The sequence below is a fragment of the Pseudochaenichthys georgianus genome, chromosome 11, assembly GCF_902827115.2.
Source record: "Pseudochaenichthys georgianus chromosome 11, fPseGeo1.2, whole genome shotgun sequence".
Lineage (NCBI taxonomy): Eukaryota > Metazoa > Chordata > Actinopteri > Perciformes > Channichthyidae > Pseudochaenichthys > Pseudochaenichthys georgianus.
In genome coordinates this window covers 27,239,961-27,265,400 of record NC_047513.1, presented here as the reverse complement: position 1 = coordinate 27,265,400, position 25,440 = coordinate 27,239,961, and positions in this window count along the sequence as shown.

Genomic DNA, 25,440 nt, shown 5'->3' with positions numbered 1-25,440 from the left:
GGCTGAATTTAGCTGAAAATGCAGAAAAAGCTGAATGTTATTAGCTGCATGGTAGCTGCTTTTAGCAAAAAAAATGCAGAAAAAGCTTAATATTTCAAAGAAAAGGTTTAAAAAAAGGTATAAACAACAACATGTATAGCCTTGATGTCCTGAAATAGCTGAATAATGTAATCGTTGAATGGTTTCTGCAGCTGAAAATAGGCTGAAGTTAAATATCAGATGTAAGTAGTAGTGAATGAATTTGTATTAAGATGAGAAAAGAATGTAAAAAGGCTTGGGAAAGCAGAAGAATATTTGAACTGCAAACTTTTGAACTAACTTGATGGTGAATGGTCTGTCGCCATGGCAACGGCATTTGATGACATCCCATAATACTCTTAGATGTGTTTGTCGAGACGAAAGTCAATAGGCCAATATATAATAATATCTGTGAAAAACGGACTAATAAATATTATGTGTTTTCATTTAGATTATTATTATTATTATTATTATTATAGTATTGTTCAATACCAGGGGCCTATACTACGAAGCTGGTTCAACCTAACCTGGATATGTTTGAGTTAGCCGGTTGGCCTAATCCAAAACAAACGCGCTCTCGCTAAACTGTACTACGACGCGGGTTATCAAGTGGATCGCTCAAGCCAGCCGTGTCCTATCTAGTTAGGTGCGCGTTCACATGAGAGGGGTGGTATTTGGAGCATTCGACCAATCACAAACATGGAGAAGCGCACTGACAGCGCAGCGTCATACTTCCTGAATGAAAAGTGAACTTTAATACTAGTCAAAAATGAAGAACTTAAACACTTTATCCAGGATAAAAGCCACAGAGCTGCACCTGCAAGGTGAATACAGCTGGAAAAAGAAAAAGTGTTTGAATGCGTACATTAACAGGTTTATGATATCACTGCCCGTCTAAGACACGATCTGACTTTAATTACATTTGTCTCGAGTGTTTCGTCAACTTAATGTGTTGCTTAAAATAATACTTCTGCATACAGTATGTGACACTGTGAGTGTTGCACGGCCAGATACGGCTCAGCTGACTCAGATAAGGAGATATATGATACATTATGAAGTGATATGCCGCGGACTGTACTTAATGTACTCTGATCCGGTTACTTATGTTGTGGCCGATATTTAAGTAAGCTTTCTTAACGCTAATGTTATAATAGTCAGATTGCTCTGAAGATGGAGGTGATATTCTATTAATGTTCACGTTCACACAGTCGGTGATTTTTGCCGGCCGTCTTTCCTGCGACGGCAGTTTTTCTGTATTTCCTTTCTCCTGTAATATGACTTGATCGCTTTAAACTCCGCACACTGAGCTCTGATTGGTCAGCAGGCGGTGCTTTCACTGAGTTGAGCTCTTAGCCTGCAACCTAACCTGGTCCCGACCAGGTTAGCTGCTTAGCATATATTACCATGGAAATCTAGCCTGCTAAAAAGAGAACCAGCTTCGGATGACCGGAAAGCCGGAGTTTTCCCTGAATTTAGCCGGCTAAGCGAAAATCCTGCTTCGCAGTATACCCCCCTGGAGAGGGTATTTGTTTATTTTTGATAGCGTGGGCTACTTTTCAGAAGCGAGCTGTAGGAAAAATATGAATGCCGCTTCCGGCAACACGGCTACAAAAAGGGGTGTAATTTGTGATGGCCGGTCTCTTGTTCTCAAAGCCACGGAGAGAGAACCAGGCGACAGTGTGTGTGTGAGGCTCCGGAGACGCCGTTGGTATGTGTATTGTGTTTATTTACTTGATCTGTTGTCGCACTTTGCGAGAGTGCTGTTGCGCAATCAGCTGTGGTTTTTACGCAATCAGCTGTGGTTTTTACGCAGCGCGGTCTGCCTGTGCTCCAGTGATTTCTGTGTGATTTAGACGGCGCAGGTGGTCAGATAAGGTTTTCTCTGGTGCTTGTTTCCAAGTGGAGATAAACACTCTAATTAATTCATTTAAGTTAATGATGTGGTTTTAAAGTAACAATTTATCCTTTTTAATTAAAACATAGTTTGTGGTGCTATTATTGTTATTATTGAGAATGCAGTGAGACCTGCAAAATGTTTGTAATTTGTGTAGTTCGAGTTGTCCAAAGCGTCCTCTGTTGCCCTCTAGCCAATCAAGTCAGGCTAAATCACTGAAACAGGCCAAAAACCTGAAGGACTTGACAGTTGAAAACCACAGTTGAAAACCAAGCGGAGCAGCCTGGCCCAGAGGATAAAAGGCTTCAGACGTCCAGAGAAAGCTGTTGACGCAGAGAAGGGGAAACTGTGGATTTCCATTAGCTCAAAATGGCGGAAGAAATCCTGGGGAAGACGGTTAAAGAGCTCAAGAAAGCAAGAACAAATGCAAAAAGCAACTTCACCAGGCAGGCCAACTATCTCAACAGGGAAGCAGGTAGAATGGTCGAGGCAGAGCTAAGGGAGGAATTCACCAAGCTGAAAGAGGGATTAAGAAAGGTTCTTGAAGCAAATGATGACTGCATGGCTGGGTTACAGGCAGACGCTCAAAAGGCCGAAGGAAAGGAAGAAGAAGTTCTTGCAAAGCGGGAAGAGGCCGACGGTGAAAGGACTGCAGAGGAGGCTGAAGCCAGAATGGAAGAGGTGAGAGGCCTTATTCAAGATAACCTGTGGTCCAGATATAGCCAGTATGAGCTCATCACTGCAATTGAGGAAGCAGAAGAAGCCAGTGAACAAGTTGGGAATGTGCTTGTGCAAGGAACCTACCTGGAAGGCTATGGGGTGCTCCTGACCATTCTAGAGAAGCGGATGAAGGAGGCCACCAGAGTGATGGCAGCTTGGGAGTGCTGGATACCCATGATGGCGAAATCAGATCTAGCTGGCAGAGTCAAGGACCTCAAAGCAACCAAGAAGAGACTTGAGATGAGGCATGTTGAATTTGTTACCGCACGCAGGATTGCAGCGAATAAACTGCAGAAGTTCTTCCCAGAGGTCTGATTTGAAGGAGAAGTTCTTCCCAGAGGTCAAGCCCGAAGAATTGAAGAGGCCAGAAGAAGTTGAGCTCCTCATAAGCCACAGGGAAGGAAGACTTGCTCCACAGAGAGTGAAGGTGGTTGGAGACCTTGTTTTGTGGGAAAGTCCACTGGGAAAAACAGTAGGCGGTGCACACCCAGAACTGTTTGAGGAGATTGAGGTGGCGGCACACAGGTCCAACACACACTTTGCTCGCGCCATGAGAACAGCTGCAATCAGGTATGAGGAGAGAAAGCTTCCAAAAGACAGACCAGCACAGTTGCAGAAGGAAGATATGGCTGAAGTAAAGGTCACAGCTGCAACTAATCGTGAGTTCCTGGAATGGTGGAGGGGGGACAGCATTGGAGCAGCCTGTGAGCCTAAGTGTGGAGGATGTCGGTGTGGAAATTGCCAACCAGGAGGGAAAGAGATGACCCTGGCGGAGGAGAGAAAGCTGGATATCATAAAGGCAGGCCTAACCTACGTCAGACAGGATTCTCATATTGCATCACCACACTGGGATGCAAAATATCTCTGGACTGAAGACCCCACTTCTCTCCCCAACAACAAATGTGCTGTGGAGGGCACAGTCCTGAGTACAGGAAAACAGCTGAAGCAGGAGCCTGAGTAGCAAGCTGTAGATAAAGCCCAAGAGCACAAAATGGTGGAAAGAGCTGGTGGCTTATGCCTCAAACCAGGGGTCCGGTCTGGTCAAAGTGGGAGGCAAGAAACTGCAGCAGCGCTCCTGGGAGGAGGAGAAGAAGCAACAGCTGTAAGTAAAACTCTCATCCTCCCAAATCAGACCAGAGAGGAGGACAACAAAGCCCTGGGAATTTGGTACAGAGTGGAGGAGTGGCCAATAAGATCAGCTGGAGAGGTGGCAGCGCAAGCCAGAGAGTGTGGACAAGCTCCAGAGGAAAGCATTCTCAGCAGCCATAACAAGAGCTCAAGCCGAAATAAAGCAAAGAGATGCATGCCTAGAAGACCCACAGGGAAACAGAAACAGGAAGAGCCAATGGGAGAAACCTCGAGCCAAGCAGACTCCTACCAGAAATCTCACAGGAAAGACAGTGAAGGATCCTGTGGAGGTGAAAAGATTCTGCAGCCTTCAAAAACGTGTCGGTGTCATAGCCTGGGTGTGGAGAGCTGCAAGGAAGTGGCTGGAGATTAAGGACCAGCTTAGGGCAGAATCAAAGTTGGAAGTAATATGGCACACAAGGAATCGAGATGTAGCAGTGGGAGATGTGGTGTGGCTGGCTGACCAAAATGCCCTGAGAGGATATTACAAACTGGCCAGAGTGGTCAGTGTAAATACTGATGGAGAAGGCATCGTAAGGGATGTAAATGTGAGAACCTCTCCCGGCTTCCCAGTCTCAGTTATGAAGAATAAAGTCTGTGGATGGTACAAGGGACATCCAAGCAGGATCCCTGCCACTATTCTTCATAGAGATGTCAGGCGCCTTGTCATCTTACTTCCTGTGGAAGAACAGGTCTGATTTGAAGGTGAATAACTGGTGTGAGCTCCTTGGGTTAGAAACCAGGAGCTCAAGTGGGAGGTGTCGAGACGAAAGTCAATAGGCCAATATATAATAATATCTGTGAAAAACGGACTAATAAATAGTATGTGTTTTCATTTAGATTATTATTATTATAGTATTGTTCAATACCAGGAGAGGGTATTTGTTTATTTTTGATAGCGTGGGCTACTTTTCAGAAGCGAGCTGTAGGAAAAATATGAATGCCGCTTCCGGCAACACGGCTACAAAAAGGAGTGTAATTTGTGATGGCCGGTCTCTTGTTCTCAAAGCCACGGAGAGAGAACCAGGCGACAGTGTGTGTGTGAGGCTCCGGAGACGCCGTTGGTATGTGTATTGTGTTTATTTACTTGATCTGTTGTCGCACTTTGCGAGAGTGCTGTTGCGCAATCAGCTGTGGTTTTTACGCAATCAGCTGTGGTTTTTACGCAGCGCGGTCTGCCTGTGCTCCAGTGATTTCTGTGTGATTTAGACGGCGCAGGTGGTCAGATAAGGTTTTCTCTGGTGCTTGTTTCCAAGTGGAGATAAACACTCTAATTAATTCATTTAAGTTAATGATGTGGTTTTAAAGTAACAATTTATCCTTTTTAATCAAAACATAGTTTGTGGTGCTATTATTGTTATTATTGAGAATGCAGTGAGACCTGCAAAATGTTTGTAATTTGTGTAGCATGTGAGCTAACTTTTGTTTGTCCTTTGTGTTTGAAGGTTTTCAACCTGATGAATTCTTGGAGCTGTCTTGATTAAATAAAGACAAAAAGAACAAATTCGAGTTGTCCAAAGCGTCCTCTGTTGCCCTCTAGCCTATCAAGTCAGGCTAAATCACTGAAACAGGCCAAAAACCTGAAGGACTTGACAGTGTTGATGGCTGCATTGTTACCACACCTGTGAAGTTTTGGGCCATTTCGAGTATTTTCACTGAAGTTATGAGAAAACCGTGTTTCATGGTGAGCATTGGGTTGCCATGGCAACAGCATTTGAAGAAATCTCAAAACTGTCCTGGAGATGTCTTCACGGCTGGACTGTTAGCACACATGTGAAGTTTGAGCACTCTTTGAACATTTGCATAGGAGTTATAGCGACATCATGTTTTATGGCGAGGGATGCGTTTCCATGGAAACGGCATATGGTGAGATCTCAGATTTGTCATAGAGCTCTTGAGGCATGGACCGGTGATATACAAGTGAAGATTGGGGGACGATTGGACAGTGTCGATTGGATTTACAGCCTCATCGTGTTTCATGGCGAGTGGTCTGTCGCCATGGCAACGACATTTGATGACACCCCATACTACGCTTAGATGCATTGATGGCTGCATCGTTATCAAACCTGTGAAGTTCTGGGCTGTTTGGAGTATTTTCACTGAAGCTATGAGAAAACTGTGTTTCAAGTCGAGCATTGTGTTGCCATGGCAACGGCATTTGAAGACATCTCAAAACTGTCCGGAAGATGTCTTCACAGCTAGACTGTTGAAGTCTGCTGCATGTCATTTGGAGTGATGACATCATCGTGTTCATTACACAGGTGTTTATAGTTGAGCTAACGAGCTCTGTTGAGATCACAGGTTTCCATTGTTCTGAATGAGAGATAAACCTCTTACATGCTTCACGTTTTGTGAAAGAACCGTAACAGATATCTGTGAAATTTCAAAACGTGAAGCATGTCAACGAAGTTGAGTATCTGAAGTGTAATTTTTGTGTAGTTTCGGGTTAATAATGTGGCCTTTTTGGCAGTTTAACTAAAGGTGTGCGGCTGCTACCGTGAGGAAATATCTGCCTGAAATTACAATGGGCTTCAATGGAGGAATGTTGAACGTTTTTGTCACTTCATGCCCTCAAGAGGCATTTTGTCTAATATCTTTTCTTATTTTATTTTTATTTTCCAACCTAGGAGAGGTTTTCCTACGTTTTTCATGAAAACATATGTCTGAGGAGTGTAGGGTTTGGGAATTATGGCAAGTTTAAAACATTTTTGGGGGAGAATTGCAGGCACTGCTGCACTCTGTTTTGAGATCAAAGCACTCTAGAGATGCTCCATCCACTCTAATGTTAAAATCTGAAAAAGGCCTCTCTGCTAAGCTCCAAACTAATTCCAATATCTGAAAAAGTTTAAAAGATATCTTATACAAGTTTTATAGCTGAAGGTATTGTGATCATTTGAAAGTTGTAATGAAGTGTCTAGCTGAAAGTATGTGGAAGGCATCTCCCATTGACTTCAATGTTAAAAAAAGAGTTTCAAAAGCTGAATATTTCAAAAGTATGAAATATTTTTAAAAAGTTGAAGGTTTCCCATCGATTCCTGAACAGGCTGAATAGTTTAATATTTGAATGGTTTCTGTAGCTGAAAATAAGCTGAAGTTATGGAGTGCCAAAGTATTGGCTGAAATAAGTTTAAGGGGAAGAATAAAGATTTGCAAACAGCATTCGCACTAAATATGAACTTTAAAATGTGCATAATGTCCTATTTAATGTTGAAGCATAAGTATCATTATTGTCTGGTTTTTAATATTTGTAGTTATTTATTATACAAAAGTAAAAGGTTCTCCTTGATGTAATATTACAAAAACATAAATGAAAGTGCTAATATTTGACAGACCCATACAGAAGAGAAAGTGTCTAATATGGTCAAATAAACCTAAAATGCCCCATTTGAGACTCCCAAGGTTGAAACAGAAGCTTGCCGGGAATTAGGGCAACACACACACACACACACACACACACACACACACACACACACACATTAATAATCAACCTGAAAAGTAGACTGCGAGAATCCCTATTTAATCTGCAGGGTTCAATGGCTTCATCAGGACAATAGTTCATCATTAGGGAATTTGAACTAAGCAGCAGCTTAACAGGGGAGAGATCTGATCAGAGAGCAGCTGATATAATGTGGGTGCTCACCCTTTTATGGGCACCCTTTAATCAGAACGAAAGGACAAAACGCAGCTTAAATTAATGTATTTTTAAACAATGGCCAGCATCTATGGTACTTTATATGCTTAACCTTTTGTTTCTGCGGGGTGACAAGGTGGAACCGACACTGTAAGTCAACACTTTTTTATCTGGCCTTTCATTGAATGTCCACTGATGTGACCTTCAACTGGGAAAAGCTACTTCTTTTTATTTGACTTGCTGTTTACTGCATGCTTTAAATAGCTTTTCTCCAACAATGTCTCCGCCATAAGAGTCTAGTTCTTTGTGGCGGGACAGATGGGAATGTTGCTTTTACTGTGTGGCTTTATAGCCAGTATATTTACCAATAGGCCGATCATGACTGTCACACAATGCATGATCGTTTAAATTCAATTAGATGAAGTCACGAAAGATAACGACACCAATCTGTTTGTAATCATGAAGTTTTGTAGTTTGAGTCGTAAAGAAATAAAAATAAACAAGTTATGGTTGTTTGAAAGTCATATAAAGATTACGAGTGGTTTTTCCTGCCATGTGTTATTTTTGCTCACTTATTGTACTGTTTGTTTACCATTTTCACCACGTTAGCCAGAGCTGTATAGTTGTTGTTTTTTCAGATATTTAGTCATAGTTTTGGTCAATTTATTTCGGGTTGGACTATTAGAAAAGAATAGAGGGATAAAGAAATGTACCCCTCCCTTTCAGAGCCGTTTTGAGTCAAACCATTTTTTGCGCTTTGGATCAACGTTGCTATGACACGTTTTGATGTGTAACTGTCTGAGTTGGGGGAACATGACATTATGTTCAGTCAATCCTGAACCCACTGTCAGACCTTACTTTGCCAGCCCTAAAAACGCAGTAAAAAAAGGACGAACAAGTAAATGTATTCTCTGCAAGTTTGTTCATAAACCTGATAACTCTTCGCTCACATTCCATTAGTGTCATGCTTAGGCCTTGATGCCAAAACCCACGATATCTCATGCTGTATCTGCTGATCTGAAGCTCTGGGAACTGCAGTGTTGAGACTGAGGCACATAATCCATCCATTTCCTCTTCACACAACAACACCATCTTAACACACCATACTTGTATTCAATGACTCTGTAAAGAACTGAGCAAACCCAGAAACGTGTTGGGATATATGCATCATGATTCTTTTTTGCTTTGAAGACTACAGTGACCCTCAGGTTCTGATGTTTTGTTCAGTTTTCACACACTCTAAAAACGAATTCAGGCGACCTTTCACCTCCACTTAATTACATGCATGGTTGCAAGATAAAAATGTGAGTTAATTGATTTAGATAAACATTTTAAGTTGGAAACATTAATTTATAAGTTGTGTTGATGTAATAATGTTGGTAATTACATCAACTTAATATTGTGCGTAATTTGAACTCTGATTTCTGCGTTAATTGACTTAAAACAAAAAACAAAACTGTAAAGCATTAACCCATCACTGTACCCTGTATGCAAGGGCTGGTTTGCTTTCACTAACTGTACGGAGGCTCAGTCACTGGTACATTTTTATATACAAAGCCATGTTAGGGAAACTTCCATCTTATATCTGCTCCCTGATCTCACGGAGAATTGTAAGTGGCTCCTGCCTGAGATCGAATGCTGTGGTTTTATTAAATGTGCCAACCGCTAGGACTGTCTTAGGGAAGACAGCTTTTAGATGCGCAGCTCCTCTGTCTTGGAATAGTCTGCAAATTAAATGGAAACTGAACAATCTGGTGCCACCAAATGTTTTTAAAGCTCGGTTGGATGCTCGTCAATAGGAAGCTATTGGTACCTGTTTATGTGGATGATTATGTACATGATGCTGTATGATGTCCTTTTGTTGTTCTGTTGATGTTTTTATGTTTCATGTGGAACTACTTGAGCAGGTCTCCCTTGGAAAAGAGATCAATGATCTCAATGGGATTTATCTGTATAAATAAAGGTTTGAAATGAAATGAAATGAAAACTAAATTCAAGTTGTAGTAAGTAATGCAATTGGCTTGATAACTTAATTGTTCTACACCTTGAGTTAAGGATTTCAAGTCCACTCCCACTTAACATGCCTGGACAAGTTCCCACAGTTAAGACAAATAGAAATATACAAAGGACATTTTAAGGGTGTCGTCTTTTGTCATTCAAATACAGCAGATAGCCTTGTAGTTGCACTGTATAGGCACATTGCTGTTCGACCAACATAAGCAGCCGTTGAACTGTGAATAGTTCTGTGAGAGGATACAAAGTAGTAGAGGCTACTGTGAGAGTACAAATACTTTGGTTACTTTGTGATATCGCTTTTTATTCAAAATGAATCTCGTGAAGCAGATCAAGGACATGCTTCTTGAGGTAGGATCGTTATTTAGAGTTGTCATTGAAATGCAAGTTGTTGGCAGTCACCCATTCAGAATATATTTTAGCGGCGTAATTACAAATCTTGAAATAACATAAAATCCACGGGCACAGTGGACACAGGACAAAAGCACTGCTCTCTGTCAGTTACATTCTGAAGCATATTGCACTTTTGGCCACACCCCAATCAATAATATCTTAGCAACGATCAGCATGGATAGGTGTTGACAGCAATGGCATGGGAAAGGGATTGTGTAACATTTGAAAAGTGGCTTCTGCTCTTCTCTTAACCAGTTCACATATTGTATGGAACCTGCAAAAAAGAGAAGATACACTAAAACTTGCACGGTTGTGATTGACAAAATCTGTCCACATGCATTTAAACACAAGGCAAAGTACTCAAAAGCACCTCTGTGTGTCTTCAGGACCACGTTGCCATGACAACACACACATGCAGACTCAATATGTGAAAACAATACCAGCGTTGCTTTTGCAGCTGGTAATAATGGCTCTGAATTAGCTAAGAGTGACAGTTTAAAAAGTATGCAATTACCTAATTCATTATCTCTTATGCGCTAACCTATTATTTAATGTGCTTCAAAAGGACTTGAATATCGCCTTCATCAGTGACCGGTCCACCCAGGATCTGACCACACTATGGCAACCATGGTGGTCGAGGGAAACAAATGAATGAGCAAGCATTCTGCGTTAAATGAAATAATGACTGTCGGCAGTGTAAACATCTTTGTTACATCTTTTGTAAAATGGATGTGTGTGATCTGCAGACTGGTGGCCATTGAGAGTTTGTTTCTGTAGTTTTACAAAAACTTTACAGATTTTACATATTTGGCTCTGGTTTTAAAAATGCAAAGGCCTCTAACTTCGATGTGATGGCAGCATGTATTTCCTGTGTCCCCATGTCCCATGGTAATATGGCTAATGTGTTTATTATTTGTGGGGCAATTTAAATTTGTGTTATTTATCTTTTTTTTCAAGATTTAAATGAAGCTCAGCGCAAGTTCTTTCAGGAAGACTGGGGCCCTTTCTCATTTCTCGAACTCCCCTCCTCGACTCCCCTCCTCGACTCCTATCCTCGATACTTAGTCCCGCCCACAGGAGATGCGAGCGGAGGAGCCGAGGAGGGGAACCGAGGAGAGAGGAGGGGAAGCAGCAGGCGGTTAGAGAAATGAGAACTCCTCTCCTCTGAGCGGTCATTTTAAAGAGACGTCCATTAATGATGATGGACAGATGTGTTCATGATGACTTATATATTTACTTTGATTCATTCACAGTGCGGTATAATGAGACAATAACAGGCTACAGATGCGGACACGCACACACACATATATATGTGTATATATTTATATAAATAAATACAATTTCAGAATCAAACAGAGCACTCTCATAACTCGTAACACTATCAGAGACTGGATATATCCCCCCCCCCCTCTCCCCTTTGGTCGCTACAATGAGGAAAATAAATTACGGGCCAAAAGTTGTATTTACAGGTATTAAAAGTAAGCAGAGGACACCAAACCAACAGACCTGTCTGTCCGCTGCATCTACGCACACACTGTACCACACGCACACACACACGCACGCACATACAGCTCCTAAAACAGGCTACAGCCGTTGTGTATTTTATTGTGAAGCACTGAATGGTTTTAGAAAAATATCGACTCTTTGTTTGTAGATATACTAAACTAAAGCAAAAAGAGTAGGCCTGTTATACTGAGCGATATATATTATACACACTGCTCTGCTTTCTGCACGGACCTCACAGCTGTTCTCTCTGTAAACATCGCGTCGCGATGAAAGCAGTTTCTAAAATAATATCCAGGGGATGCATGCAGAGCTGTCATTGGCTGAGATAAGTCCGGCCGTGCGTCACGACTCTTTGAAACATCTCTGTTCCCGGAAATGCATCCGCGAAGGAGCCGTGGAGGACCATGGAGGACCCATCAGTGTATCCTCGGTTAGAGCTCCTCCAGAGAGCCTCCTCGATGCTCGATGCTCGGTCCTCGACGTGCATTTAGAGAAATGGGATGTCCTTCAACATGGCGCGCTAAAATTCATTTCCGGGTCACTACCGGAGGACAGAGGAGTCGAGGAGTCGAGGAGGGGGATTTGATGAAATGAGAAAGGGCCTGGGTGTATTCACTCTGCAGCTGCATATAATCAGCTCATCACAGGCGTTCTCTTTAACCTATTACATTTCACCTCATTCTCCAGCAGCCAATCAACGTGCTGCAAACAAACTATAAAATGGTTCTCCTCTCTCCTGCAGTCAGCTGTGATTTCAGGTGTTCATGCACCTCATCATATGGCATGTGTCCATACATGTTCAAACAACATGAATTCTCTCCTGATTGAGACATTATGTGTTTAAATAAAGAACTGCAGTTCAAAATAAAAAGTGAATTGCCGAATGTTTTTGTTGTGGAATTAATTAATTTCTTTCTTTAAAGGCAAAAACATGAAAAAGCTAAGAAAAAAAACTATTGAATACAATATATTTGGAGCAACTTAATTTATAAATGATTGTCAAATTAAAAACGTGTGTTCACAATGATGGTAATTAAGTACATACCACTTAAAATCCCTTTTAAATCATGCGGTAAAACTAGTCGGAACAACTTTTAAGTAATCAACTTCAAAACTTGTGTTTATGCTACCAATTATTAAGTAAGTGGTAATTAAAAACACCTGATTGTAGAGGAAAAGCCTTCTCCCCTAGCTCAAATAACTTTGTTGCTTTGAGACAATTTCACTAGAAGTTGTCTTAACTCAATAAACATCGATGCAAACTGTTGTGTTGATTTTCTTTGTTGAGCCAAAGCATTTGTTTTTAGAGTGCAGAAGCACCTCAACCATATATAGTACTTCACCAGCATGAGATTTAGTTATGACCACAATGAATAAATGTAAGAGTGTTCTTCTGCTTCTGTAGACAGGAAATGGTCCGTAGCACCATCCTGAATCTCCTTCAGCTAAATGAGAGTGTGGTGTGTCTGGACTGGAGATGTGGCGTGGAGCTGCACGATGGGATCATTACACCCCACCATGGGAGGGTACAGCCTGACTCATTGTTGGAACAAATTGAACTGGGGGGCCCTCAGTTTTCTACTGGGGGGCCCTCCGTTTTCTACTGGGGGGCCCTCCGTTTTCTACTGGGGTCCAGGCTTTAAATATGGTTTGAAACATCCACTATTTACACATCCTTATGTAGTAACTGACTACATGTAATTAGGACTACCCTCATCAGAATACAATGAAATAAGTAATTTATCAGGCCAGATTTTATTTGGTTACATTTAGGGTTAGGGTTTCTCCGTCATAATCCATGTTTTTGACAGAAAAAGTGCATCTGACATACGTTATTTTATGTTGATCACCTTTGTATACTAAACTAAATTGATGAATATAACCTTTATGTTGTTGGAAACACAAAGTATACCTGTATATTGTGGCAGTTCTGTGTTCGTAAGGGTTTTTCGATGCAATCAACTGTAAATACTTGATATTCAAAGAGAAATACATATATTTTTCATATTTTTAAATATGAGTTGTGGCTGTGTCCATTCTTTAATTGTAATATGCAATATATTCAATGTTTAATTTTGAAGTGATCGAAACATTCTCAGATTAGACATATTTTGCAGACTACAGTATAATACAGTTTTACACTTCCATACTGCCATTACTTACAGCCATGATACAAACTGTAAAAGATAAAGCACTTTACTTTGGCTAGCTCAGGGTCGGTTTTATGTGTAATTCAAAAGCAAGAAACGTAGTCTGCTTAGTCCGTCATGTGCTCTAATGATCGAGGCTATCTATAAAGGGATGAGGATTCTCTGTATGAAACATATCAACAAGAGCAGACACATAGTGCTGCTAGTTGTTCACGAGCTGGTTTGCTGCCACTCCTCTCATACTAACAGCTAGGATGACAAATAGATCTGGAGAGGCTCTGGCTCTGATGAATGCAGCTGTTAGTCTGACCTTGCCTCAGTGTAGCACCAGGAAACACAATAGAATGAGATGGAGTGGTTTATAGATATTATGTAAACCTTAGAGGGGCTTTAAGACATTGAAGTGGGAATTATTGAACAAAAACGACTGTATGTTTTGAAATGTCACTTTGAGCTAAAGAGCTTTAAATGAACCGGACACTTCATTTCACCTCATCCCCTTCCTTTTTCCCCCTCTCTTCTTTCGTAATCCCCTTCTTCCTTTCACCTCTCTCTCTTGCACTTTCTCTCTCTGTCTCTAATGGCTTGTGCTCTCCTCTCACCTCCTCACCTCTGATTGACGGACAGCAGACCTCCCGTTGCCATGCTTGTTAAGCCCATTACGGCCGGTAATCACCCGCTGCTCTTCAGGTGCTCGGCTGTCTGCACACACTGGGATGAGAGGGCCGGATGGTCGCTACAATCAAACAAAGACTCACACACCAAGAGTTGCTGCTAGGTTTACTAAATGAAAAAATAATCAGGCAAGTTACGCAAGTAGTCTGACGATCACATGTGATTCTAAAAAAAAACACAAAACGAAAAAACCAAGCAGCACCCTCCGGTTCTGAAATATATTAAAGAAGTGTTTTTTCAAGATTCAAGGTTTTTATTGTCATGTGTACATAGCTACAGTCAGTGTAGTTACCATGACAATGAGGTCACAGGCTCCTCCAACAGTGCAACACAATAAAACAGATAACATGCATGTTAAATGCACGTCGGCATAACATGGGGCACTCTCTCCCATGTGCGTATGCTTTAAGGTACAGCATCCATACACACATAGAGGTAGAGAAACACAAGTTAAGTTCCTGTTATTTCCAACATAGGTCTTAATTGCTAGTTTCAAGTATTTTTCAAAACAGTATGGTATTAATTGTGTGAGCTAAGGTTCCACTTAAACTCAAATAGACAATACAGCAGAGTATGCTTTAGGACGGGAGTACCTTGTGATTGACATGATGATCCTATATGGTGTTGGTGTGAGTCTTTTTGTCTTACAACCTTATCCCTTTACGATGCAAGTTCACTTCCTCAAAGTTAATTACAACATTTTGGTCGTCTAAAAATGTTTTGTTCCGCATATTTTACTGTATGCTACGATACTGTGATATCAGTTTTTATATCCAATTCTCTGCAATTAAAGCAAATGAACGTGTTTCCAAAGTTTTAAACTATTCTTTTGAAACCTGTATGATTTTCTGACTGCTTATTTCACAGTTCTTAACTGACAATACCCAGATCATATAAAGCCAGAATGTTCCGTAAATAAACTCACATACATTTGATTCTGACCTGCATTAGTTGTGCACAGTGGTGTACAATAACTAAGTACATTTACTCAAGTACTGTACTTCTAATCCACTACAATTCAGAAGTAAATTGTGTAATTGTACTCCACAACATGTATTTAATACCTTTAGTTACAGATTTGGATTAATGATGTGAAATATAATCAACACTTAAATCAGACTTTAGTTACACCTGGAGTAAATTCACAATAGAATAGAATAGAATTCCTTTATTGTCATCGCACCAGGTACAACGAAATTTAAAAAAGCAATCCTCACAGTGCATTTCCACATAAAACGAATAAATATATTATCTATATAAACATATACACATTAAACATGCTCACACATCCATACATGCCCGCACATTATTTAAATACAGTTTACAATATAAAAACAAACAGGGATGATATTTTGCATCTCTGATGTCGATCAGTTCATAAGTTAATACAACTATTAAAAAGTAGTGCAGTTGGAAGTTGTAACTGTTCAGTTCTCGTATGGCTCTGGGGTAGAAACTGTTTTTCAGTCGGTTTGTCCTTGATTGAATTGACCTGTAGCGTCTACCGGAGGGCAGAAGAGCAAACAGGAAGTGTCCAGGGTGTGAAGAGTCTGCAAGCTACTACTTTTACTTTTGGTACTTTAAGTATTTTTTTATGCTAATACTTTTGTACTTTTACTTGAGTAACATTTTGAATGTAGGAGTATTCCTACACTCTGATATTTCGACTTCTACTCAAGTACAAGATCTGAGTACTCCTCCCACCTGTGGTTGTGCAAAACATCAGTACATTTTGACTTAATTCTTGAGAATAATTCCGCAGTATGCAGGTACTTTCAGAAAGGTACAATCAAAGCTCTGAGATAACAGCATAGCATTGAGCACATGCACAGAAAGCAGCATGTATGCCCTCAAAATGTGTTCACGATCGTTCCCTGAAGTGGGCGTTAGTCGGCTCCTCATCTGACCTCTGACCGATTTGTCCTTGTGTTGTTTATCCAATAACACAATTTGATGGGGAGTTTTCCTCGATCCCTTTGCCCTACAGTTTAATTAGAAACCGCGATGTGAACGCTCTTGAATCTTGTGCATTGTTTCTACGTGTCTGTAATTGCCTTTGCAGGTGTTTCCATCGTCTCCAGAAAGCAAACGGGGTCTGAAGGGACGCGTTAATTATCCCAACACACTCTGCAACTGTTTTATAATGGCTCGCCTGCACCTGTGCTGCTACTTAGTGATAAGTGACTCACGAACATTAGCCGTAATAATGAGCTGTTTCCTTGCTGTTCTCTCCTCTTTCCGTCGCCTCTTGCCATGGCGTCCATATGGTCACCCAAAGACACAGGGTTGGCCCACATGTTTAGTTACAAACAGATTGTTATGTGTTTGTTTGGCAGATAAGTAACAACACACAAAGCCAGAGTTTGAAAGTCACCATTTTTCATCGGGGCCAACGGCAAATGGACTGTAAAGCCATAATTAAAGCGTATTAAAGCACAATGGCTTTGAATGCAATGTGAAATGAGGTTCAGATGAAATCGCCTCCTTTTCAAATGGCTCCAATTGAGTGTCAAGAGCAAAATGAGAATACAGGGCATTTGATCTGCCCGGGCTTTGGTACAGTGCTTTTCTCTTCCATGGAGCTTATATGAGAGTCTATTAGAGACCTTGTTATGCAACCCTCCGTAATAACAACACTAAACTAAGCGATGAGGCATTGGTCTTAGAGAGGCTTAATGGACAGCCGCTGCTAGTTGTGTTTTGGTGTATTTTTGTTTGCTCTAGAAGTGTGTGTCGAGTGATTAACTCAAATGCATTTGCAAAGCTGTTCTGTGTGCCCCCTCACATTTGTGTTATAAAACCTCCAGAAGTATGGATGAAATGGTTTGCTCTTGCAGAATCGTTAAAATATTATGAAATATTATATTATAGGGTATGAATACAAAGTAGACACATATATAGTTTGATAAATGATTGGTGTTGTTGTGTGTTTCGACTGAAATCACAAAGTGCAAACACCCAGGAGACTGTGGACTCATCAAACACAGTAATGAAGCATGTGGTCTGAGGTGAGAACAAAGAGACAGTGGCTTTGATTAAATCAAAGTGAGGAGGAAAATAAAGAGAGAAAGGAGAGGAACCTTCAGGAAATCATGCCACTTAGAGAAACACAGGAACTGATGAAGAGAGAGCAAATTGAAGGTCAGAGCTTCATTTAGACTTCAATCTGCTACATTGAAAAGGTTGTAGGATCTGCAATTATCTAGCATGCAGAGACATAGAGAGCTCCAAACAACACCAATACAACTCTGCATTAAAGGTAGGGTAGGTAAGAATGAGAAACCAGCTCGAGTGCGCTGGAATTTGAAAGTACACAACCGAAAAAAATCGGCCCCTTACTTCAAACTTCCTTCAGAGCCCCTCCTCCAACACACAAGAACGCGCACATGACCACTGAGGGCACGAGATAAGTTTGTGCACGAGATGGAAGGCCGACAGGCAGGTAGGCCATCCAGTTATCTGCCGCGGGACGAGGCAGATAACGGGTCTTGCTTTTTACAGCGCCACGGCTTCCACAGATGAAATATTTGTATATATTTATTGTCAAAGCATTTAATGTATCCATTGCTATCGGGATGTTAACCCTTGTATGGTGTTCATATTTGTGTTACTCAGCCAGTGTTCGTGGGTCTGGTGGACCCGTTGCCTTTTTGGGCTTCAATTCAACACAATCAAACTATTTTATGCTAAAATACTCAACAGATGTTTACTTCATCTCAATTACAAGCAATATAAACAGCATATATGGTTAATATTTGCCCTTTTACATTTGTTGCATCACATTAATGAATTAAAGTGCTACTTGTTTTGTTGCCCGCTGACCGGCTGGTCCTGTGGCTCGTCTTTTTTTTGTAACTAGCTGATGCTCTCATCCTCTTCTTCAAAGTCACTTTCAGACTCAGAATTCTCAGAAATGTGATCCTCACATTCTGAAGCCTCTTCCTCTTCCTCTACATCATCATCATCATCATCATCATCATCATCATCATCATCATCATCATCATCATCATCATCATCGTCATCATCATCATCATCATCACCATCACCATCATCATCATCATCATCGTCATCATCAAATGGTTGTCTCTCTTCCAGAATCATTTGCAAGGCCCTCTGAGCAGAGAATCTTTTGGCCATCTTGATCAGTTGTGATACGGACCCAAACTGGCAAAGCTTTATTTATTGTGTCTTGCCCCAAATGTGCAGCTTGGATAGAATGTGAAAATAATAAATATTGGTTCCCGCAAAACATAATGCGGCAATGTGAGAGCAGACAGGTGTCGGTGCTTGAATTCATCAACCTTGTGCGGGAATGGCAGAAACATAAAAGTCTCTTTCGGAAGTGAATTCCCTACCCTACCATTAAGACGGGTGAATGTCATTGACATGCTAATGTTTCTGGGCAGATTGTATTTGTATGTGCTTTCTCATTCTCTAACTAAATCATTGCAGGTCTCCACCTCTGTTGCAAATTCTTAACTCCTGTATATCCATGTGCTATTTCTAAATAGCTCATGTGGGGATAACTCACAACCTCTCACATATTTGAGAATCCAAATATAGCTGTTCTATTCTTGTTCCTTACACATATTGGGGTGGTTTAGTCATAACTGTGCTCATGGCTGTATCCAGGATTTCCTAAATACCGAGGTCCAAACATGTTAGAGGGGTTCGGGGGATACCCCCGAGATTTTTGGGGATTTTCATGATCTAGTTAGGTGCTTTTTAAGTCCTGTGGGGGGTCACAAATTGGATAATATATTGATTTCAAACCATGTCAGTGGGCTGACAATGTCAGCATCAATTATTTGTAAAGTGTGATGCATAAGAATCAGTTGATTGTTACTATTAATGATCTGCACATGCACATGCACATTCATTTTCCATGTCTCTCTCCTTTCCATAACCTGCAGCCTCTCTTCCATCTTCTTTAGTCTCTCTGTCTTCTTCCTGTTCATTACTCTCTCTGTCATCTACGCTTTCTCTTTGTTCAATCTCTCCCTCGTTGTTCACTGTTTGCTCCTCCTCACTTGTCGCTCCTGCCAGTGAATCAAAAGCAATTCAGCAATTTAGTTCATTTCACTCGTTTGTTTGCATTATTTTTTTATTTAAATCTGTTTTGTTTGATTCTCAAAAGAGAACAAAGATGTAAGCAAATTGTGTTTTATACAATTGTATGTTATGACATCATAACTGCAATAGATGTATGTTTTAAAATTATGCCGATTGTAAATGAAGACTATTATTATAGATTAGGGCTGTCAAGTTAATGCGTTAATAACGCAAAAAAAAATTAACGCCACTAATTATTTTAACGCGATTAACGCATGTGTATTTTTTTTCCTCGGCCGCCCCGTAGTTTCAGAGCGTATTTAAAATACCATCTACAAGATGATGCTGACAGCCCCGCTCCTGCCGCCCGCTTGTGGCAGACCACACTTCCACGCTCACCGGCAGGCACCGACTGGCCATCGGGAGGACCGGGAGGGTGTGTGTGTGTGTGTGTGTGTGTGTGTGTGTGTGTGTGTGTGTGTGTGTGTGTGTGTGTGTGTGTGTGTGTGTGTGTGTGTGTGTGTGTGTGTGTGTGTGTGTGTGTGTGTGTGTGTGTGTGTGTGTGTGTGTGTGTGTGGCCCAAGCGAGAGAGAGACCTTATGTGCATTGTTGTTGTTAGCATCTGGTGCTAGCTGCGCTAACGGATATAAGGAGCTGTTTAAATAAAAACAGAGGAGCGACATTTCGCCACAACTGCGCAGAGCACTTAACTTTATGCAGGAAGCCAGACAGCGGGACATTGTAGGAAAAGTCAGCACACTCAGCACGGATAGTGCACAACATGATTGCAGCGTCCAGGCAGCTCCCGTTCGAGCATATGCCTTGAGTTGCACATAGCTCCAACGCACGCACGCACACGCACATGCACACACACACACTAGTGATTCCCACAGCATGTTAATACTTTGGGGGGCCCCCAAAGTATAATGGCTCCCCCCAAAGTATAATTTGTGTGTTTTTTGTTTTTTTTACTCAGTGAGCACTCATTTGCATTTGCATTGGTGGCAATGAGTGCTCAGTGAGTAAAAAAAACTTAAAAAACATAAATTATACTTTGGGGGGAGCCACCCATAAATTATACTTTGGGGGGAGCCATTATACTGGTAAACAGCCTCTATGGGCACGAGTCCAGACCCACTTTAACCAGTTTGTATATAGTTCAAATAAAGTTATCCGGTGATTGACGATCAGATACAAGTGTGGAGTTTTCTGTCTTAAATTTGATATAGATCATGTTCTTTGTTGGTCTGTGAGGATGTTCATACACACTTGGTAAGATGTGTGTGTGAAAGAAGACCACTTTCAGTGACTGCTCTCAGCTGTTTAACACTTAAAGACCTAGACACCATCACCAGTTGTAGGTTGTCTGAAGTGAAATTCACTAGATTGCACGAATTGAGAAAAAAAAACTCAACATTTTCCACGGGGGGGGGGGGGGACGCACCCCCCGAGTGAGTCGTTCCCCCAAAGTATATTTCATTTCTGCGGGAATCACTGCACACACACACACACACACACACACACACACACACATAAAAAATGTGCGATTAATTTGCGATTAATCGCGATTAACTATGGACAATCATGCGATTAAAGTTTCAGAAACCGGCTCGAGATACACTTTTTGTTATATTCCATGGAATGCTCTTAACATCCCGATAGCAATGAATATCTTAAGTGCTTTGACAAAAAATCCATAAAAAAATGTCATCTGTAGAAGCCGTAATACTGTAAAAAGTACAACCAATCGGATGGCCTACCTGCCTGTCAGCCTTCCATCGGGGCACAAACTTATCTCGTGCCCTCATTGGTCATGTGCCCGTTCGTGTGTGTTGGAGGAGGGGCTCTATAAGGAAGTGGCAGATTTTCTCCGGTTGTGTATTTTCAAATTCTAGCGATCTCGAGCCGGTTTCTCAAACTTACCTACCCCACCTTTAATAGCGATTAAATATTTTAATCGACTGACAGCCCTAGATACATAGATAGATAGATGGGCTTATTAAGCCTACATTATTTTGTGTGACTGTACCTGCAGTTCCTCCCATGACTTCCATCACTTTCTCTCTGCCTGTTCTGTCTCTTCCTTACCAAAGCTGAGCTTCTTCGACTGACGTAATCTTTTCATTATATCTGAGTCAGTGTAAAAAGAAAACAATACAATGTTATATCTTCAGTGTTTTACTCAAATTGAAATGAAAGAAAAGCATTACAACGTTTGTTAAAAGGTAATCCTTCTGACATTGGATGAATGTAATTAACTTTAGCTCTCTAGCTAGTTTATTCACGCAATTTAAACCAAAGTATAGCCTATAGCTGCAATATAAGTTAGTGTACATGTTGTCGGACGTCCACTGACTAACGTAGTGCGTTCACACAGGATCTGCTGGTCCTATGATGTCCTGATGAGCAGAAACACAAGCAGCCCGCTGGACTCAGATCTCTAGATACCTCATCACTCCTTCGCTGCTCCGGTTCAAGTCCGGGCTGCGGTGGTTTGTTGATACATGTCTTCTTCTTCTGTTTGCTTTAACAGAGGCTACGTAGTTATGCAGCGCCCCCATGGTCAGTAAATGGAAGTACTACAAAGAACCCGGTTTAGTGCAATTATTTCACAAGTTTTGTTATACACAGCTCGGAAAATATTACCGAGGTCCGGACCTCGGTAATGATGATGAGAATGATAGGAAAGGAGGTTTCAAACTATTACCTCCTTTAGCTTAGGAACCACTGGACCTCCCTAACTGACAGGAGAAGCGAAAATGCTGCCCCACAATGCCTTGCAGCCGCAGCATTTGCCGTCACTCAACAGTCGGCCGTTCACGGAAACAACCGATTATGACCGAGAAATAATATCATGAAAGTTACGGTGCTTATTAAGCATTTTAAAACATAGGTGGTAAGTTGCCAAAGTGCTTTGTTTTGAACGTTCATCAGTATTATAATCAAAAAGAGAAATATGAACGTTAGTTTTTACTGAAATTATCAAATAAAGTCAACATTTCACAGTCTTTACTGAGCTGTGTGGGGTTTGTTCAACTTTTAAAAGATGTTTGAATGGTGATATACACAGTGATAGATGTTAAGGACTAACGTTTATAATAAATACATTTGTATTGATTTTAAGATCTGCTCATACAATCATACGTATTGGGATCATTGGTATTAATGTGGACCGGAGGGAGAGGGTGACGAGCATATAAGTTTCACTTTCCTTTTTTATTTCAATTCCAACTTTGGTCATGAAGAATATGTTTCTCTGTTGTCCCCGTTCATAAAGCAAAGCAGCAGCATCAGAGCACGGTGCAGAGTCTCTAGATGAGTTCACAGTAGTCCCTCGTTCTTATTAAACATCCATGTTGTAGTCCGCTGTATAGAAAACTGTAGTTTCCATGGTTTCCCCACAGCAGCAGACGCACATTCATGACGTCCGCTGGCGCATCATAAACACGTCGGATAGTGAAAATGCATTCGGATTCTCTAAAGTACCGCAGTCTCTTCTCCTAAGTCCTTTTGAATTCTCCTATCCACTATCCCTTAACCCCGTGACGTTTCACTCAGAGGTCAAGGAATAGACGATAGGGTTAGAATTTAGGAGCTGATCTTTGGACTATTCGACTGCAGCCCGGGTACATAATGATGTCGCCCCCGGAACGAAATGGACCAATCCGTGGAGCCGTTACGTTACGTCCGCGGAGCCGTTACGTTAAGCCCCCGCTGATTGGTCCAAATTGACCAATCCACGGACTTCCTCACACACTCAATGCAGGCAGCTCTGCTGATTTCTCCTCCCTGGCTGCAGGCTGATAACAGACAGTTGGGATCGCGGCGAAATTCTCTCTGCAGATCGGAGCACACTGTGCTCACAGGGAGGGGGGGGCAAGAGCTGCAACGAGCCGTTTAGTGGAGAGAGTGAATCCACATACTTTACAGAGATGCTGTATGCGAAACCAATGTGAGTTTGAACAATTGCACAGTATAAATATATTCTAGTAGACTCAACAATGGAATTATGATCAGTGGAAATGGCCATGACATGGGACCTTTAAAGTTGTTGAAAGCACTGACATTTGGGAAAATAAATGTAGATAGACCTTTAAGAGGAAGAACCTGAGAGGTAGATGATTCCATGATGTACTGTTCTGAACTTGCCTTTTGGAATTGCTTCAAGCACAAGACGCTGCTGTACAGGCTTGTCATAGGGATCATCTTCAAATTGCTGTCATTTAAGTGGAATATGGATGATGCTTTTTCAATGTTTGTCTCATTTGACAAAAGGCTTACTTGGGAGGATTCGTTTTAAAACCTGATGATGAAAATTAATTCTGGATTTGAATTTCGATCCCGCTTTTTTGAGTCCGCTTTCGCAAACATTATTTTCCTCTGGGTTTTGTAAGGAGCATAGCTAATCTCCCAAAGCACACCGTTACAATCAAAACTGTGAAATGTGATATCATTAAAATACTGAGGGAGCTAATCTGTTATTGACAATATAAAGAAAGCATTGAAGGCTTTGTGGGTGATCTTCCAGGCTTATGACACATTTTCTAATTTTGAAAGACACTTGTATAAACCTTCCATGCATGCAGAAGAAGAATCCAATTGAAATGGCTCAAAGTGTGCAGGATTATGGTAATAAAACAGAGGTTTGCCTCAAAGTTGCTCAGCTTTGAATTGTTAAACCCTCATTATTAAACTTAAATCTTGAAAGCAGTGGATGAACTGCTTTAAACTGCAGCTGTGGATATGAACAAAAGTAATACGAGTTACAGCAACAACAGCGGTTCACATTTTGAAGGACGTAATGATTCAGACACCCACACATGTTAAGATGTTCTCGAACACTCGTGCACCTGCTCTCACTCATCCTCTGTGCAGCTGCACTCTCAAAGGCTATGAAACACTGAACATGTAATGATGTGTTATTGTCGCCATAGCAATTCATACACCCAATAATACTAACGCTCACTCAGCCGTGTAGGCTTTAAAGACATGCAAGGAATGGCATGATGCTTCCTCTCATTTGAATCAATCACAGGTGACCTTATGCCGCTGAGGAGTGAGCGAAGCCCTGATTACGAGTGCCCATGGTTGTTAGTCACAATGTCTGCTGTTCTGCATCCCACACATCCTAATGAGACTCACACACATATGCAACTTCGATTGTTATTGCGCACAACAACCGCCACATCTTAACAATCGATCAGCCTGTCCTCCTACAAAAAACGACCAAATAGGTCGATTGTTTAAGCACCAGATTACGACCCATAGCCACGTTTTAAAGTGTAGCACCTCTAGTGGTCGTGTAAGAAACAACATGCTCCCGTTTATTTACAAATAACCCTCTCTGGAAAATCCTAAATTGTAGAACAGTTTGGCCATTAAAATGCTTTTTGATTAGATTTCTAGCGAGAAGTGTATATTGTACTTTTATAATCCACGTCCAGTGGAAGTGTAGGATCTATAGTTTGATAGATATTACGAAGATGATTTGAGGTCTCGCCAGGATAACGTGTATATGCGGCAGCTTCCATGTAAAGTTAGCGTGGGTGAAAACAGTATTTCCGGTCTCGAAGTTTTCATAATAAAACCGGATATATTCCCCTCACTGTCAAATGATTACACAGTGATATCTGCATTACTCATCCACTAAAAAACATCAGTTTATCCTTGTTAATTACACAATATTGATTGGTTTAAATGGTGTACAATGCTTTTGTGTTTTTAACCTTCGAGTCAGAGAAACAAATAGTTTTTTAGGAGTTTAGACACTACAGTTTCCGAAGACACTACACTACCCAGAATCCCCAGCTATCGTTTGGGACTACAACATCCGCCTTGCTTTACAAACCCCGTGATTAGTCATCAAGCCCTGTGATTGGATGTTGGAGTGGCAGTGCGACAAGGTTACGCTGTCAAACAGCTCTTTGAAATGGAATGGAACCACGGCAGACTTTCCAAAACTGGAATTGGACGGGTCCAGCCCCCGGCTCCAGCTTCCCCCCCCCCCCCCCCCCCAGAACTACACATGCTGGCTATTGTGTGTTTCGCAATATATGGCACGTCTCTTTATAAGACGTTTTCGTATTTCCCACAATTAGAAGTTGGCAGTATTAAACGTGTACACCCTGGAGGTTTAGGGGATACGAAACACATTGGTGTTATCAATTGTAAAACATATAATTAATAAATGGTGAAATAATATACCCACATGACACCTAAGGTCAGAAGAGCTTTATTTAACAGATGGTTTTATGTCTACC